The sequence below is a fragment of the Vespa crabro genome, chromosome 6 (genome assembly GCF_910589235.1).
Source record: "Vespa crabro chromosome 6, iyVesCrab1.2, whole genome shotgun sequence".
In the NCBI taxonomy this organism is placed as follows: domain Eukaryota; kingdom Metazoa; phylum Arthropoda; class Insecta; order Hymenoptera; family Vespidae; genus Vespa; species Vespa crabro.
In genome coordinates this window covers 6,762,214-6,781,838 of record NC_060960.1, presented here as the reverse complement: position 1 = coordinate 6,781,838, position 19,625 = coordinate 6,762,214, and the positions used below count along the sequence as shown (strand labels likewise).

Genomic DNA, 19,625 nt, shown 5'->3' with positions numbered 1-19,625 from the left:
ATCACCATCACCATCACCATCACTATCACCACGATCACCACCATCACCATCACCACCACCACCAACACCAATACCGGCACCCTTTCTTTTTCTCTCCCTCGTTTTCCATAAATTCTGAATTTTATTTAGTCCGCGTTGCTACGCCACCACTTTTGCATCTTTATCCTTGCATTCGGCTAAAGCTGATTCTTCTCTTCTTTTCTCTCTCTCTCTCTCTCTCTCTCTTTCTCTCTTCTTCTTCTTTCTCCTTCTCTTCCTCTTTTTATCTCAAAGTATATCCTTTCTCCTATCCTTTATATACACGTGTACAATCGACTATATACCTACCTACCGATAAATTTCATGGATACGCGATATGTACTCGTATCGAGTAAAACTCTTCAACTCTAAACTCGTTCTCTTATATTTTTCCATCCTTCTATTGTGAGAGAGAGAGAGAGAGAGAGAGAGAGAGAGAGAGAGAATCGAAGAAAGATAAAGAATATTCAATAGCGAAGAGAGAAACGAAATATATATATATATATATATTATCTATTTATTGTATTTTACGATCAATACCTAGATATTAAGGAAGATCAAACAATTTAAACCTTTTCAATATTCACTCTGACTTATTGAGAACATTGAACTTTTGAAACAATGAAAAATTATCTGATTCAATTCAAAAGATGTCTCAAAATTTCCCCTTAAAATTTATTCCCTATTATCTAAAAAAAAAAAATGAAAGTAATGTGTAATTTAAATAGCTATGTTATCTTATAACTTTTATCCTTAATATCCTGTATGTTCCATCGCATCGTCCTTGACGATTCTGACGTCATCGTCAGAAGATAAATAAAAAAAGAATTTTTAAAGAAAAGAAGAGAGAGAAAGAGAGAGATTAAAAACACTAGGCTATAGGTAAATACATTCACGTAGGGATGAACAAAATAATGCTGAACATGCGCGCGCCATACGTGGCTCGTAAAACGAGGGAGAGACCAAACGAACTGTATACGTTGATAGTTCCTGCACGCCACCAAACCCCCTCTCACCAGACACCCTCATCACATCCCTTATCTCGTATGCCTAATCACCCTCTCTATCTTTCTTCGTGACATGAATTCTAAAACTATACTATCGCATATCGACTTTGAGATAAAGATTTGTTTATCGATCGTCGATCTCAATATGGAAGATCTTATTTCGAATTCAAGGACACTTTAAATAAAATTGCGTAATTTGCATTTTTACATAACTCAGGTGTTGTAACGATATTAATATAATCGAACGATTATAATTTTTATAGCCTTCGTATTTCGTATTCGATTTAAATCGAACTTTAAATGTGCTCAAAATCGCAAGAAGATAAAGCTTTACGCGAATGCGAAAATTTTGTTTTTTTTTTTTTCCTATATCCTTTAACGAAATTTTAAAAACAATTGTTATGGCGATCGAAAGCGTAAGAAAAAAAAAAAAAAAAAAGAAAAAGAAAAAAAAATTCGTTCAAATATCTATACCGTCGGTGAAATTGAATAGATCGTAAATATTATAACAGATCGGCTCGAATTGGTTGAAAAAGTTAAACGATCGAGAATCCCGCTAGAAGGAAACGCGCAGGGGAAATGCGCAGGAGATCTTTTTATCCCTTCGAAGGAAACGATAAAATTCACATAAAAGTAAGTCGTGCAAATTCGCGAGGTCCGTTTCGAATTGTCGAAAAAGTATGGTGGGCACGTTGAATTCATTGTTAACACGTGTCACATATGTGTACGTAAGTACATAGATACCTATAATACCTGCTATATATATATTTATATATATATATATATATATATATATAGTGTGTATAAAAAAAAAAAGGAAGACTCACCTTGCGGCTACGAAGAATAGGATGAGGAGGAGGACGTAGAGGTCGCTGCGCAACAGCACGCTGGCTAACTCGTGGTGTAGAGTTGCGTTTTAGCGACTTCCGATAGTAGAATAAGAGGTAAAAGAAGATGACCGGAAACAGGGGTTGTTGCCCTTTTCCATTAGAAGGGTCGTCGTTTTCCAAGCTAGTCCATGTCTTTCCTCTTTTCGGCAACTGGAACAGCACCCGATGAAACTTGATATCTCCTTCAACGAAGGACACAGCCGCTAGGGACATCGGATTTGTTGATTGCACGCTCGAATTTCGCGTTTTTCAAGGATCAATCCTCAGTCTTGGTGTCTCTTTCATATTCATACGGGTAAAGGTTGGAGGAAGAAAAAAAGAAAGAAGTGGAAGAAAAGTGATACGAAGGGAGAAGAAAACAAACGAATGAAAAGAAATTAAAATAAAAAAAAAAAAAGAAAAGAAAAGAAAAGAAAAGAAAAAGAAAAGAAAAAAATGTCTACCCGAATGATCGAATTGAATATCTTAACTGAGCATTTTTGGGTACTCTCCTCTCTCTCTCTCTCTCTCTCTCTCTCCCCCTCTCTCTTACTCTCTCTCTCTCTATCTTTCTTTTTCTTTATTAATCGGTAAATACGATCGAATTTCACTGAGTACGATTCAACGACACTATTACGAAGGAAGAACTTCGAGAACTATGGTTGGAAGGACCGGACCGAGAAGAAATAGAAGTCGACAGCGTCGCGTGGTGTCGTCGGCGATTCGCTCGGAAGCGTACTAAGCGGACTGGTGAACGGAACGGAAATACACGACGGTTTCTCGGGTAAGAAGTTACCTCGGTTGCTCTTTGCCAAAGCTCTCTCGGTAGCTTGACTATGCGAAAAGACGAGAGTCGATAGTTAGAACGCTCGACAGGATTTACTAGACTCCACGACTATTCCCTTCTCTCTCTCTCTCTCTCTCTCTTTCTCTCTCTTTCTCTCTTTCTCTCTTTCTCTTACGGACATACATATACGCACATACACGCGCGTACACACACAGACACACACAGACACACTCACACACACATACACACAATCGTTGTACCTTCTAGCAAAGGTAGCAGAGCAAGGCGCCGCGAGACGAGTTGTTGTGAACGACACGTAACAACGACCGCCTCTCTTTGCCTCGTACAGCACCGTCGCAAAACCGTAGGATGGAACCCGAGCGAGCCAAGCCAATCAGGCGCCCACCGTATCTACCTGCGGACTGCCTTCTGTGTAGCACCTGCAGGCAATATGCTTTGGCTTTATACTTTGTAAAATGCCGGCTCCTCTTGATGACAGATCCTATGCGAACTGCTTGTTCTCTTTCTTCTTCATCTTCTTCTTCTCTTTTGCTCTCTATACCTTTACCCTTTGCTAATTCACTCTCTTCTGTCTCTTTTTCTATCCTTCCTTATCTTTTGACATTGAAAACTTTCGAAAGAACATTTTCTTGAAATAAAATCGTTCGAGTTTATCTTATGGTATTGTATCTGTAGGATGAATCATTCAAAAAAAAAAAAAAAAATCATTTCAGTATTACATATCAGAATATCTTTCGAAGAGTTTTCTTTTTTTTTTCATATTGGTAATAAAATTAAAGAATAAACGGATAAGCGGCATTCGATTTTGTGAAAATGATTCTTTTATTTTATTTTGAAAAATCTATATCTAGAACGAGATATTACTTTAGTATGCGAAGGGCAATGGAGTAGTAGAAAACTGTAGTACAACTCCACGGACAGTAAAACTCGAATGAAGACGCGAACGTAGTCGAAGAGAGAAGACACTAATTGAGACACTAGACGCCTTTTTGCTACGGCCATTTCTTCGCTTTAAAGGCTCTCCTGTAAATATGAAACAATGCTCCGTCAAAGATCGAACTCTCTTGTCTCTCGGAAACGTTTAACTCTTGGCTTGGACATCATTCCTTGTGGTATTAACCAAGCAAACTACCTCTATTTCTTGCTACGTTACCACACAATCCTGGAGACCACTCATTATCCGCTATCATCATTATCATCATCATCATCATCATCATCATCATCATCATCATCATCATCATCATCATCGTCATCATCACCATCATTATAATCATCATTGCTGTTGCCATTACGATCATCGGCATCGTTGCGAGTCGAATGGAAAGCATTGTTTTAGTTTGTTCACGATATTTTCTTCTTTATCTAACTCGTAGATATTTCACATAATCCTGATGAAAAATGTCCAACGGGAAAATAAAATCAAACCATGTATTGCCATAGTTTATTGTCCAAATAATAAAAGACACATCGAAATAAATCCTCAAATTTCAAATACATTTTATATCGAGGGAACAATAAGAATTGTAAAATTTTTCTTGAATTTTTATGATCCACGAAGTGAAATCGAAATTTTCAGCAAAAATTCTAATCAGCTTTAAATTTTATCTTGCTCTAAGAAATAAGGGATAAGAAAGAGAGAGATTGAGAGAGAAAGGGAAAGAGAGAGATAGAGGGAAAGAGAGAAAGAGAGAAAGTAGAATAACGTTATCGGAAGAATTTACAGCTTAGTTGCAATCGTGAAAGACGACGAAGGTTTTACTGCGATTCGCGTTTGAAACGATCGATGAAGCAGCCTCCATGGCACATTGTCCTTTCAGCTACCCTTTAGCCGACCGTACGCAACCGAGGAAATGCCAGGGAAATGGATAAAAATAGGCAAGTAAATCGGTTTGCGAGGAGGGAATCTTTCTCGGTATTTTAATGGCACCAACGACAACAAGAAAGACCGACGACTATCTACACTTCTACGATCCTACGATATACACTTTATAATGGGAAGCTTTTACCAAGATTGTTTTCATAGATATTTACTCTAAAGAAATTCTAAAAAAAAAGAGAAAATGAAAAAAATATATATATACATATATATCTATAAAGAAATATCAGTATCAATTCGTTTATTTCATAGATAAGGTCGATCTGATTCAATCGTCTATCTAATTTAATTCTTTTTTCTTTTTTTTATGTCCACAAAAAAATTATATCACGCGAAAGTTATGACATTACTTATACATGATAAGCCAAAAGTTTCTAGATAGTCTGAAAGTTCTTAGATGAATCAAAAGTTTTCAGATGGATCAAAAGTTCCTTAGATAAATGTAAAAATTAATTTTCACTCTTTTTCGAGACTTTTTAAGATAATGATTTTTTTTTCTTTTTTCATATTGCATAATTACAAGCCTAGGTTGAAAAATTATAAGTCTAAAGAGTCTCGAAAAGGAATAATTAAATTTTAGAATCACTTAGGCATTAAAATCAACATTTAATTCACCTTGTACTAATATAATTATATCATATACTTAGTATAAATTATATTTATAATCATAAAAATAAATTTCGAATATAAATTAACAATAACAATGATGAAGAAATAGAAATATCTAAATGTATGACTTTAATTACATGAAGTTATAAAAAGTTAATTATCTTAATAATAATAATTTTTCTTTAATTGCATATTAATTACATATATGTCCATAACTAAAAAATAAAATTCATTAATTTTGACACGCTATTATGAATTTGTAAAAAAGAATGTTCTTCTCTTTTTATTTCAACGATCTATAAACTGAACAATTGGACGAAGGTTAGCTTTTATCAAGATTACGACGGTCTTAGGTTAGGCGATAAAACATAATAAAATGCTTTCATCGTCGACTACATTAGATCTGATTGCGAGCCTCGTGATTCTGGGATCTTCAGGCAAATCCTTAGGCTAGGTAAGTACAAATTACATCGAGCCTGAATCCTTTACGAACCCGAATTGCACGTTGACCTTAACGATCATCTTAACTGATAAAGCCTCTTTTAGTTCCGCGAATTTTCTCCTTTCAATTATAAATGCAATTTTTGAAATTTTTTATATTACTCAAAATACTCTTGAAAATATTCTTGATTGAAGCAGATAGTACCATTTTATATTTTATAAGTAGATATAAGTATAAATAAATTCATAATTTAAAATATAGTATAATATATTAAATAGAATTTAATATACACATATGTAATTCTTCAGATATGTATATCAGAATAATAAATTTAGAGTACATTTTTAAGTTAAAGAATGAAAAATTATAAGAATATATATACACACATATATCCATACTTTCAACGATCATTATAAAAATATTAATATAATCATCAAATACTTGAGTACAAAAAGAAAGAATAATTATTCGTTTACGATTGAACATTTTTAATTATCTAATATGAAATTAAGTTTATTAAAAAATATTACGTTAAAATACTGCATCAACGATAACACTTCATTTCTTTCCTGTAGCGTGACAATAATAAATAAAAATCTAATATTATACGTTAAGTGGTCATTACTTGATCGAAATGCATCAAACGTCCTTGCTAAGTTTATCGATTTTCTAATCGATACTTGATCACTCTATCCTTCGATCGTTCGTCAATCAAAAAGAAGTTTATGTTTGATTAACGTATCGATGACGATATTGTTTCACTCTTAGGAAATAAAAACTTGAAATACCTTTTATCTTCAATGCAAGTTCAAATTAACGAATAATTATTTTATATGCTATCATTGTTTGTTCATGATTACGTCAATTTTAATAAAGGAACAAAAAAGATTCCACGTGGAAGTCTTTAGAAAAGAAAATAAATTACGCAATTTCTTAATTCATAGCAAAGTTTAGAAACAATATTTTTTTGAGTGAAAAAAAAAGATTGAGCAAAGGAAAAAAATCAATTTTTTAAAAAAAAAAAAAAAAAAAAAAAAAAAAACGTTGACGAGCAAAAAATTACCATCATTCACGAACGTTCGAATTTTTTTTTATATTAAACGATAAAAATATATAAAAATTAATGTATCAGATATATTTTATATAATTGATCTTTTTCATTATATTATGGTAAATATAATCTAGAAGAATACGAATTATTTATTGAGTTCGAATAAAAGAGCAAAATATAAAAAAAGGAAGAAAGAAAGAAAAAGAAAATATCAAATAACAACGATATGGAGGATAATTAACGAATCAATTGAAGAAAAATTTCAAAAGGATTTGAAACGTACGAAAAAAGAACCCGTGTTGTCCTTTAAATATATATATATATATATATATATATATATATATATATATATATATATATATGTCTCCGTGTGCGTACAAAAGCGTTTTATGATTTCATTTCTAAAGGCTATAAATTCATTGGCCCTTTCTCTTGCTTAGAACTTTGTATACCGACAGAATTTTTTTCGTTAAAGATGATGAACGATAAATTACAACTTTACAAACCCAACTTGGGTCATTTAAGTCCACAGTGGTCATCCTATTTGAGCCTAACTGCCTGCATACTCTATGATATCTGCTATAAACTAATAAACGTAAAACACATCGTATATAGACAGACGTGAGAACGTTGTAAGAAGTTCGTTTTCAATCTATATATGTATGTAAGCACATACATATAATATCTCTAATGTCTATATAGAGTATATTAAATCATCATAAACGAATAGATCATGAGATCTATCTCGTATCTTTTACATATTAATTAATATAATATATTATTTATAATTATATATTTATACTGCTATATAACAATTTTTATATATATATATATATATAAATGATATATTTATTATTATATATTTTTATATATAAAAATTTTTCTATATATAAAATATTTTTATTTGAATCATTGAAATATATATGCATGAATTATTTATTGTTATACGTGTTTGGTTACATTCGAAAAAATTATTTATAAGGGACGAATATTCTAACGAAACGAATTATAATCTATATTTTCAAAATCATGATGATTTTCGATGTAAGATAAAAAAAAAAGAAAAGAAAAGAAAAGAAAGCAAAGAGAAAAAAAAACAAAGAAAAAGGAGAATCAAATGGAAGTTAAGAAAACGAGCCCGGCCATGATGGCGATCCCGAAGGATGAGATGGTAAGCTATTAAGATGTCGTGGGTTGGACCTAAAATCACAAGACGAAGCTCGAATTGGCCAATCGTAGAAATTATCATCGAATCTCGTTTCTCCCATCTATTCACGACTATCACGTTCGTCGACTTTCGTTCCGCCGAAGAAAGATGATTGTTAATTAAAACTCCTTCGTAATTCTTACTAACCTGAGGCGGTATCCTTTCGAGAAAACGATAAAAATATTTAACATGTTTATCGCGATATGTTTAAAAGATCAAGCCACTCGACTATTCGGACATTTTTGAGAATTCTCGAAATAAAAGAAAAATTAATGGATTCGAATTTTGGAAAGCAATAAAAAAAATTTTTTACCATATTAGTTAATTCTTTTTTCTTTTTCATTTCTTTCGTTTTTTTCTTTTTTTTCCTTTTTTTTTTTTTTCTTAAGGTAATCTAAGAGTTTCAAAAATTTCACGGTACAAGCATGATACTTCGATAAATGAAAATTCTTCAAAATTATCGTAGAAATATTTTCTGTCTATATATATAAAAAAAAAAATATATTATTTTGCCATATAGTTTTCATTTAAATTATATATCATAATTATTACATATCTATATGCGTATCATAATGTATAATATATATTTAATATGTATATCATAAACTTATATTTATATTTATAGATAAGTATAGGATAATTTCGAGATTTAACAGAAGAATTTTCAAACTTTCATAATATTATTATTATTTTCTTGATTTTTATGTACAGTGAATTTTTTTGTTTTTTTTTTTTTTCTTTTCCGTTTTTTTTTTTTTTTTTTTTTTTTTTTATATTAAGTAGAAAAAGAAATCTCTTCGAAGTCTGACCAAAATCGATATTAAAGTCCCATTAAAGTGTTACTCCTTAAGCGTCAGTGTGAAAACGATAGTGACGATTCACGTTAAGATCAGTTTGCAAGAAAGAAGGTAGCATGTACGTGGCTTAACGTAAAGAGGCCCTCTCTGTGCATGTTATTCGGTCCACGATGTCGGTGTTACGTCGTCCAGCACGAGACGACACAGCGGCAAGGTGAAGAGCCGCACGGTAGGAAGGCGGGGGAGGAACATAAGAGCTCATAAATGCGAATTTAAGAGGCGCAATAAAAACACAATGAAATCGAGAGTGAACGAGCGAAAGCACGTGCTTCTATTTCTCGACCGACGGATTTACCTTCTTCGAATAACTTTGAACGAATCTTAGATCCAAGAGATATTTAGCTTAAGTCAATTAAGTTAAATTACTTAACTACACTTATTCTTCTTCTTATAATATCGATTGAAATTTTATATTTAAATATTTTCAATAATAACTGGACCAAACGTCGTTTAATTTTTATCATCTACTTATCTACTTTTTACCTATATCTATAAAAGTATTCTTTTTATAAAATCATAATCATAACTTCATACATTTTCAAAAACATATCAGACTTTATTTTTATTATAAACTTTTCGAGAATATAAATCTATATATATATATATATATTATATTTATGTATATAAAGGTGATAAAAGTGATTACGTCACGTTTCGTACTATAAATAATTTCACGTGAATGATTATAAAAAAAGAATTTGTCAGGACGATTAACGTTCAAACGAAATAGAAAATATAAGTGCGAATAAGTGTTACATGTGTCTTTAACGGTAAAGAAAAATATTCGACGTTCTGAATAAATGTTAACGAGATGTTACGTCGGTGTCGTCATTTCTCATTTCCTCTTTGTACAAACGCAAAACATTGCAACTATGAAATCCCATTTGTCGTTATAAAACGATCACCCGCTTTTCCTCAGTCGTAGCGTTTAAACGCTATATTCTCATAAACCTTCATCCGCAAATATTTTACTTACCGAACAGATTTCACTGTACCAAGGTCATGAAAAAAAAAGAAAGAAAAAAAACAAAGAAAGAGAGAGAGAGAGAGAGAGAGAGAGAGAGAAAGGAGAAAAAATAAAATAAAAGAAGCAAGGAGATGTGTCCCTTTCTTATAAACGGAACGATGTTTCTACCCTAACGATTCGTTACAATGGTTTCCCTTTCGGTGTCCTTCAACGACTAATCGGGGTAGAATGTAAAAAAAAAAAAAAAAGGATCACGAAATTCCTTCGAAACCCTTCCGTTGTATGTACGCAAAACTAGATCACTAAAATAGATCATCTTCTATGATTACTATCCTCATAAAATTTTAAAGAAATTTTCTCTTTCAACGTTGTTCTCTTATCAAAAACTGCACGAAAAAAATGCACGATTATGAGATAATAAGAAGAAAAAAACAAACAAACAAACAAAATAAATAAATAAAAGATTATTATAACCTACAATTTTTTTACACCTCGTAAATTTATTAACAACGATACAATGGAATTATTATATAATGGCACACGTACGTTATTTATACCTTATTAACGCCTATAGGATCGCCAATTATAACTTATAATAAAGATAAAAAAAATATATATATATATATATATATATATATATATATATATATATTTGTAAGAGAGGAAAAGAAAGAGAAAAGAGAAAAAGAAAGTTTGCAATGGCGATCTTGTTTTACAAAAAAAAAAAAAGAAATAAAATAAAAAGAAAAAGAAAAAAAAAGAAGAAGAAGAAGACAAGAAAATTATTATTAATTTTAACGCGAAAAAATTTATATAGATTAATTTCAAGGATATTATGATAAATGTCTGCTATATGTATAAAGTCGCAAGAAGGAGTTTTGCGTTCGCTAAGAAAGTGTAAATTCCATGGAAACTCAGTGGCAACACTGCCTTCCACGTAGAGAGACGCAGTATCGACCGCGGCCTCCGGAGGCCAAACCATCTCAACCTCTTCTCTCCTCTCTTTCTCTGTCTGTCTCTGTCTCTCTCTCTCTCTCTCTCTCTCTCTCTCTCTCTCTATCTCTCTATCTCTCTCTCTGTCTCTCTCTCTTTCCTTTTGCAGTCGAGTCACTACTATCCAAGTTCCACCACCCTTTTACCTTTTCTAACATTCGCCAGATATAAAATAACCAACGTCTTTAACAACCCTCTACTTTTTCTTTTTCATTAAACTTCAACGAAATATCTTTGGATTATACCTTTGAAAAATATTATTTCAATTGATCACAAAAAGAAAGCAAAAGAAAAAAGAAAAAAAAAAAAAAAAGAAACAAAACGAAACAAAAAAGCAAAAAACAAAAAAGAGAAAAAGAGATAAATTTAAATTATCACCCAAATTTCAATGGAGAAATTAAAGGTCATCAATTTATAACACATAGCAGATATAGGTGTTTATATTGTTAAATACGAATTTAACCTTGACCCGGCAAGACAACGGAAACTTTAAGAATCTCGAAATCTCATTGGGGATTATGAAGATAAAGAAAAAAAAAAAGAAGAAGAAAAAAAAAGAAAAGAAAAGAAGAGAAAAAGGAAAAGGAAAAATAAGAAACTAATTCATTCGTTGAAATGCTATAACGTTAATAAACTTGCTCTACCTCGAACATTCTCCTGGTGGAATTATCGAGATAACTGTTTCCTTGGTTATTCGTTCCATCGATCGTGAGAGAATATCTTCGTCTCTCTCTCTCTCTCTCTCTCTCTCTCTCTCTCTTTTTTTTTTCTCTTTAACTTTAAATCCAATTTACAGTTGGAAGACCAATCGAGTATGTGAGCAAGAGAAAAGAAAAGAGAAAAAAATAGAGATAAAGAGAGAGAGAAAGAGAGAGGGAGAGGGAGAGGGAGAGGGAGAGAGAGAGAGAGAGAGAGAGAGAGACAAAGAATGAAAGAAAGAAAAAAAATGAAACGATAAGACGAAGTAACGGTCGAAGGAAGGCGTTCGTGTTAAAGTACGCTCGTTAAGAGTAAAGAGAACTGGTTACGATCCGGTAGGCTCATAATTGATAGATAAATCGCGGAACCACGGTAGTCCATCAATCGCGAGTATTGCGAATTAGGCGGGGTCAAACACGTAAGGACGCGAAAGAGCACGTTAAGAAACTCATACTCAGCTTTTATTCGCAATGTCCGCCAGGCATAATTGCGGACGAGCAACTCGTCGTACTTACTTACTTACTTACGAACGCATACGCGTAAACTTACATTACGATCGTACGAGGAGTTTATGACGAGGTTTATTCCATATACTATCACTCTGTCTTTTGCTTACCCTTTTTCGCGATTTTCACGAACGATAATATTCCTTTGAACTTATTAGACAATTCATTATCGAGAGTTACACGATTCAATTAACGGTTCGATAGCTAATCGACGATAATGTAACGAATAGATACGTTTGTGATAAATTCGTTAATGAAAATTTAGTTAAGCGACAGAGAGACGAATGAAATGATGATCATTATCGAAGATAATGAAATTAGTTAGTTGGTTAGTTTTCTCATTTTTCTTTTTCTTTCTTTTTTTTTTTTTTCTTTTCTTTTTTAAATACTTAACACTTCTTTAAATCGAGCAACGGTACCTTTAATAAATAATAAATTTCGACGATCTCAAGCGAAATGAAAGATATTTTGAATTGTTCATTTTTAGCGACGGAAAAACTTTTCGTCCCTTTCCCAATGACGATTCTAACTCAAGCCCTTTTCCATGACCTTTTTTCATGTTTTACGTAATCGGTTAATAATGATCATGTAATAAAAACTTTCCGTAACGTTTGCCTTTTATTCGCATTCCGTAATTACTCAATCTCTCTCGGCTTATTTCGATTCCGCACGGTGGTAAAGTTAACATGGTAAAGGACAACGTTCGCTTTTTCGATCACGAATGGAATCGAGATTCTGAGAAGGCTCCCAAGATGGTGGAGGAATTCATGTACCTATAATCAAGGAGAAACAGGTTCTCCGGAGCTTCAGGTAGACACGAACGAAGAACACCTCCGTCCCTCCCGTTGAGAAGAATCAACGAATCTCGAAGAAACATTACGAATTATACATACATGTATATATATATTTATTATCATTATATATATATATATATATATATATATATATATATATATATCTGAAAAAATAATAATTCCAAAGAGACCAATATTACTCACAAATTTTATCATCGTTGATATTTCTTTTTCGTTTTCTTTCCTTATAATTCAGGATGGTATCGTTAAAAAATTATCTTAATAACCTTATTACCTTAGAAAATTACGAAGGATGTAAGTCAATAAATTTCATTTCAATTTCTATGCTAATTTTAAAAAATCGTTTTAATCTTTAAAAACAAAAAGAAACATATCCACACATATGCATGCACACACATACATAGAATCACACCTTTCGCCAACACACACACACACACACATACATACACAAACACACATAGTCGCTAACTTGTTATATAAGTTCTCCTTGAATAAAATCAATCTCATTACTTTTCCTGACGGACCACGTATTTCGATGAACGTTTGAAAAATCCATAAAACTCAATAAAGAGTAACACGGATGGATGCACTTCAAGAAAGAGAGAGAGAGAGAGAGAGAGAGAGGGAGAGAGAAGGAGAGAGAGAGAGAGAGAGAAAGATGGAAGGAAAGAGGAAAGGAAAGAGGAAAGGAAAGGAAAGGAAAGGAAAAGAAAAGAAGTCTACGTGGGAGTCTTCGGGAGATGTACGATGAAAAAAAAAAAAGTGAGCTATCTAATGGATGCGAATATATCGCTGTAATAAATTTTGCAAAAAAGTGGAGAAGAGGTCAGGAAGAGGGGATGCGTAGAGGTGTGGACTCGTTCCTTCAACCGTTCGTTCCGTAGGGCTCGGCTCGTTTCTTGAGTTTCACGAAGGAAAAGAGAAGGATGGATAAAGGATGGGGGGAGGAGGGGAAAGGGAGAGAGAGGGAAAAGAAAAAGAGAGAGGAAAAAAAAAGAAAGAAAAAAGGTAAGGAAAAGCTTCGCAAGACTGGAACGAAGTCGTCACGTTTCCGGTACGTGGCTACTAGGTAGCCATCTTGCTCAGCTGTTAGCCAATAGGAAGTAAGGTCGATGCGACCTGGGGCTGCAACTACCCCTCGAATGTTCTAAAGCCAACCCTCCGGCCTTTTCCACGGACGGATCAATAAATGCCGAGAACGAGACTTAAGCGCCGACGCTGTTGCCCTACTATATGAAAACTTTAATCTAAAATATATTTCAATATTTTCTAAATAATTCAATCGATCAATTCGAGAAGAAAAAATATTTTCAATGAATCTTATATTAATTAATGGAATAGTCATTTCGATGCGTCACTTTATTAACCCTTAATGAATCTATTCCGAAGGAATAGATATAAGTCGAAAAAGAAAGAAAAAAGAAAAAAAAAAAAAGAAAAGAAAAAAGAAAAACGTACAAAATTATGATTAAAAATTTTTTCAAAGAATAAAATTTATCGATTAATCTTTAATAAAGATGTAAAAAAATCTGAAGAAAAATTATATATATCTAAAATCTAACCTATCTTATATATATCTATAGATAGACCTCAACGAGATCTATTCTTTTTATTGAAATGAAATTTCTACTTCGATCTTTTCTACCCCGTAACTCAAAAGGTAGGGAAGAAAACATGGCCGCTGCTCTGTTAGTTAGCTAAGCTAGTAGGTAGTAGTAGGTATACGTTCGATGGGTGGAGACTATGGATGAAGGCTAGTGCTCCAGAGAGAAAGAAGAAAGACAGATGAAGAGAGAGAGAGAGAGAGGGCGTGAAGCTGCTAAGACAAGAATCCCAGAGGGTAAGAAACTACGAGATGGAACAAGGTAGACGGGTAGATTGTTTTAATTTTAAATGGCTAAACGTAATGGAAACTTTTCTCATCAAGGGCACCATTAATGCATCACGCCATCTTGTATCTTTAATCTAACGATGCAGTCAATGATGCTTCTAAGCGAACACGTCTCTCTCTCTCTCTCTCTCTCTCTCTTTCTCTTTCTTTTTCTTTTTCTTTTACTCTCTTTCTCTTGATATATATTTATCTTTATCTTTATACCTAATTCTCTAAGCTAATCTATATTCTATATAAGATAAGATAATATAACCCGATGGAACATAATCCATAAAATAATTCCGGAATAGATGCACTATGTCACGTAAGGAACATTTAATAAGATGTAAAAGTTAATAAGAATAAATAGATAACGTTAGATATATGTAAATTATTTATTTTTTTAATTTTTATACGAAATTCGAAATGTACGCTTCAATATAGTCTATATATATATATATATATATGTGTGTGCGTGTGTGTATGAATGATGAATAAAAAAATCTCCGATTTGACTTTTGTTTTTCTTTTTTCTTTTTTTTTTTGCTTTTGTTGTATATTTTTAATGTCCTCTCGATTAAAAAGTCTACCCCATTTGAGATCTTTTCGAAGAGCATAGAGAGAAAAGGATGCTCAAAAGATACAGGGAAAGATGTCTTATTTGAAACAATGTTTCTTTTTCGCCGAGGAGGACCGATCGTAAATCCTCATTTCGAATCCCGAGGCTCATATAAAATCCCACTGTGTCTGATATCCTTTCTGCACGGTATTCTACTCCTTCTCCTTTCTCTCTCTCTCTCTCTCTCTCTTTTTCTCTCTCTCTCTCTCTCTCTCTCTCTCTCTCTCTCTTTCTCTCTTTCTTTCTCTCACTCCATTTCTCATTCTATCTCTGTCTCCATCCACAGTCTACTTTCCATTCTCATCTTCTTTCTCCGCAAAGTTTCGCTTGCGAGTCTGCCGGAGTTTCACAATGCCGTCATATATTCTTACCCTCTTTGATATATCGCCCACGCCAATTTTCTACTTTACAAAACGAAATTCCGCTTCGTTCGGTTGCCATTCTTATACGTCACGATACCAATTCGAAACAACAACGACACGCATCGTTCAACTGTATATCTACTTATTTAATTAGAAAAGAAAAAAAAAAAAAAAAGAAGAAAAGATCGTATTATTAAAAATAGAAACACAACATCCGACATATATCTGAAAATATTTTCCAAACGATCGCGAACTTGACAAATTATATCGTAGAAATACAATTCTTTAGTCGTAAGTATAATGAAGAATTATTATTTTTAACAATTAAAGAATCACCCCAATGCATTTCAACTCTAAACGCACAAAGAAACGCACTTGTGTGTTAAACCTGACGTGTTAAAGTACAATGAGCAATCAAAAATAAATATAAAAGTTAATTCACGTTTTGAAAGACGGTGAGTTTGACGAAAAAAAAGGAACGAAAGTGGGTTAAAAACTTGCATAAAAGGTGAGAAACGTACGAAGAACACGCGTGTCCATGGCTACGTACAAAACATATGAGAAAGATACAGAGAGAGAGAGAGATAGGATTGGAAGATAAAAAGAGAGAAAGAGCGAGCGAGCAAGAGAGAGAGAGAGAGAGAGAGAGCAAAATGCAATTTCGTTCCGCGTCTCGCACGATATGCGCGGTGTCCGTTAGCAGCACATTGGCAAGAGCGTTTCGAGAGTGTCGAGTGCCGACGGTCCATTATTTACGCCTGCTCGCGAAAGATCTTCGTTTTATAAGGTGATAAAGATGAAGGAGAGTACTCTCTCTCTCTCTCTCTCTCTCTTTCTTTCTCTCTCTCTCTCTCTCTCTTTCTTTCTCTCTTTTACGCGTACTCGTTCGAAAAAGGACTAAGTTAAAAGCATTGCAAGAGGTACGAGATCTAATATGCAAAACCAGAGATTATCTAAATGATTTAACTTCATGATAAAAGCCGATGAATAAATTCGATTACATTAAGATAATAGTACGGATAAATCGTTGTCATATTAAACCAAAGGATTTCTTCAAATTGCCAATGGCGAATATAATGTATTTATACGATAAGAAAAAGAAAAATGTTAAAAGAAAAATTCTATCTAACTATTCAATAAAGTTAATAATTACTGATATTATGATAACGTGTACAAGAAAGAAAGAGAGAGAGAATGGGAGTGAGTACTCTTCTTCATCTTTATCATCTTATAAAACGATAATACAGATAGATATGGGCAATTTTTTAAATCTAATGATGAGTAATTAAATCGATTAAAAATATATCTCGTTATTTTATATGTTTTTTTTGATATCGGAGAAATGTGAAAATTTCCTGGAATACTTTAGGATTTGAATTTGTCATAAGAATAATATGGATTATGTTCGATGATGATCGATGATCATCGAAAAAACAAAGAAAAAAAATGAAAAAAGGATGTTAAAGATTTGGATGAACGGATACTCACAGATCGTATTCATTAGCAGTCAGGTACGGCACATGCATCGTTCTGCTTGTCCCTCGAATGGCTATCATAAAACCATTAACTTTATTATACCGAGCCATTAACTTAAATATTACGACTTGCGTGTCGCGGAGCTTCAAGTTTACTGATTTATTACAAAGTCAGATCGTGACTCCTCGCTCTCGATACATTTCCAATTATCGAATTTCAAGATCGATGGGAATTGATTATGATATTGTTAGAATAGTTTCGGGATATATACATATATATATATATATATGTATGAAAAGTATCAAAATTCATATGTAATCGATCGTTCGTTCGTCATTAAAAATTTTCAACAGTTTGTATCTTTTAATAAAGATTTGCACGTATAAAAAAAAACAATTATAATTTTTTAATAGGTGTGTCTTTTATTTATCTACTTATCTAATTGCAAAACATATATATATATATATATATATATATATACATTACAATTAAAATATATATATATATATATATATATATATATATACATGATATATATTGTACAATTAAATACAATATATAAATATATATTTTTTAAAATTAGTTTAGTAAGTAAATGAAATATATACCTATTCAAAAATTATCATTTTTGTTGAATTATATATATATATATATATATATATATATATGTATTTATTTATTATTTTTATTTTGTATATACAAAAATACACAGCCACATTATCTTTTTTCTCCTTCTCTTCAAGACGATTCCCTCTATCCTCTATTGTTTTAGGGCAAAGCAGATAATAAAATTGTTCATCCGTACATAAAGTGCAACTGTATGTATATATATATATATATACATATGTATATACATACTGTATGTATGTATATATATATATACATATATCGAGTTTCGTAATAACCTTCGATATAGCTAATACGATGCGACGTGGACTTAGAGTTTGGGAAGAAGCTAGGATTAATTTAATGAACATAGCGCGGGGAGAATAATATGAGCGGCTATAAATAATCCAACGTCGACTCGTCAGGATACTTTGAAAATTGCTTCGACGATATTAAACGGCCCGTTTCCGCGTTTATGCCTATATATATATATATATTTATATTCTCCTATTGACACTATTACTGTTCGCGCAGAGATGAAACTTTTGCTTCCTTCTTTTTTTCTTTTTTTTTATCTCCCTCCTACCCCCAGTTCCCTCTTAAAAAAAAAAAAGAAAAGAGAAACATCGAACACTGAATTACATTAAAATTCATCCAAACGTCTAGATGGAGAAGCTCTTACATAAACGTATAACGATATGATTATTACTAAATATATAATTATACAGTGAGATGGTGGATAGGCAGGGGGGAGGCGATGGGAGGAGGAGAAGGGGAATAGAGAATAAGTCTCGTGAAAATAGACGTCACGCGCGACAACTTTACGATTCTATGTTGAACATTATAGAAGTTCGCGAATAAGTACGCTCTCTAACGCTTCCGATAAACATGAAATACGTTGACAATAAAAAAGACATTAGAGTAAATTTATTAAAGCCGCGAACATCGTCGATCTGTAATCAACGTGTACCATTCATTGATTTCCCTTAGACATCAATGAGCAATCCATATTCCAGCTTATGCGTATAATTACATATATGTATAGTATATAAACGATCCAGATTCATCGATCTCGGCTCTCTCATTAGAGATTTTTCGCCGTCCATCGTATTTAACGGATAATCAATTATGTATATATCGGTACTTTTACGGACCACTAAACTCAACGTATACAAAGTACACAGACGCATTAAATTATAATCCAATTTCAAACGATACTTAACTTTTTTTTTTTTTTTTATTTCGATCTACCTCTAAGCCATACGCAAAAAATTAAGTTTCATTATTAAATTATTCGTACGTAGTTGTTAACGGAAAATTCATTATACAACTGGATTTATATCTACGATAGAATTTAATAAGTACCATCGTCAAATATTAAAAATAGATAAATGTCTATGGGCTCGATTCGTTTCATTTTATCGCGTAAAATAATTTATCTAATTGTTTCATATAACATGTCACTTTTATAGCATCTATTTTTCTTTTTTTTTTTCTCCATTAGATTTTGAGTAACCATCTAAACGAAATTCTTAATGATCATTATCGAGAGATTCGTATTAAGTAACAAAACTTTAATCGTATTTTGAAAACATTTTATATATATATATATATATACTATTCTGATATAAGTAAGCTAAACGTTTTAAACGTGAAACGTTTTATATACGGTGAACGTTTCTAAAACATAGACAAAAGAGAAAGAGAGAGAGAGAGAGAGAGAGAGAGAGAGAGAGAGAGAGAGAGAGAGAGAGGGAGCATGAAAGAGAAGGGAATTTAGTATAACGGCGAGTACAAGGCGATTTGTTATTTAAGGAAAAATATCTTGAACGATCTTACGACGAGTACTCTTTACAGAAAATTATAGTAATCCAGTAGCATACAAAGTAGATAATTCGAAAAACGATTATTTCAACGAACTATGTTGAAGGATAAGATAAAAATTACGTAGAAAATAACATAATTATA

General features: G+C 32.3%; 1 protein-coding gene across 2 annotated transcripts in view; it reads right to left on the bottom strand.

Moving 5' to 3' along the window:
- LOC124424899 (homeobox protein abdominal-B-like) overlaps nt 1-19,625 on the bottom strand; it is a 68,186-nt gene that overhangs the window by 32,829 nt on the left and 15,732 nt on the right. The window contains exon 3 of one of the 2 annotated variants that reach the window (XM_046964479.1): nt 1,853-2,065. The gene's annotated coding sequence lies outside the window, so the exon portion shown is untranslated. Of the gene's footprint in view, nt 1-1,852; nt 2,242-19,625 lie in introns of those variants that run through there. The other variant, XM_046964480.1, reaches the window with a different exon arrangement.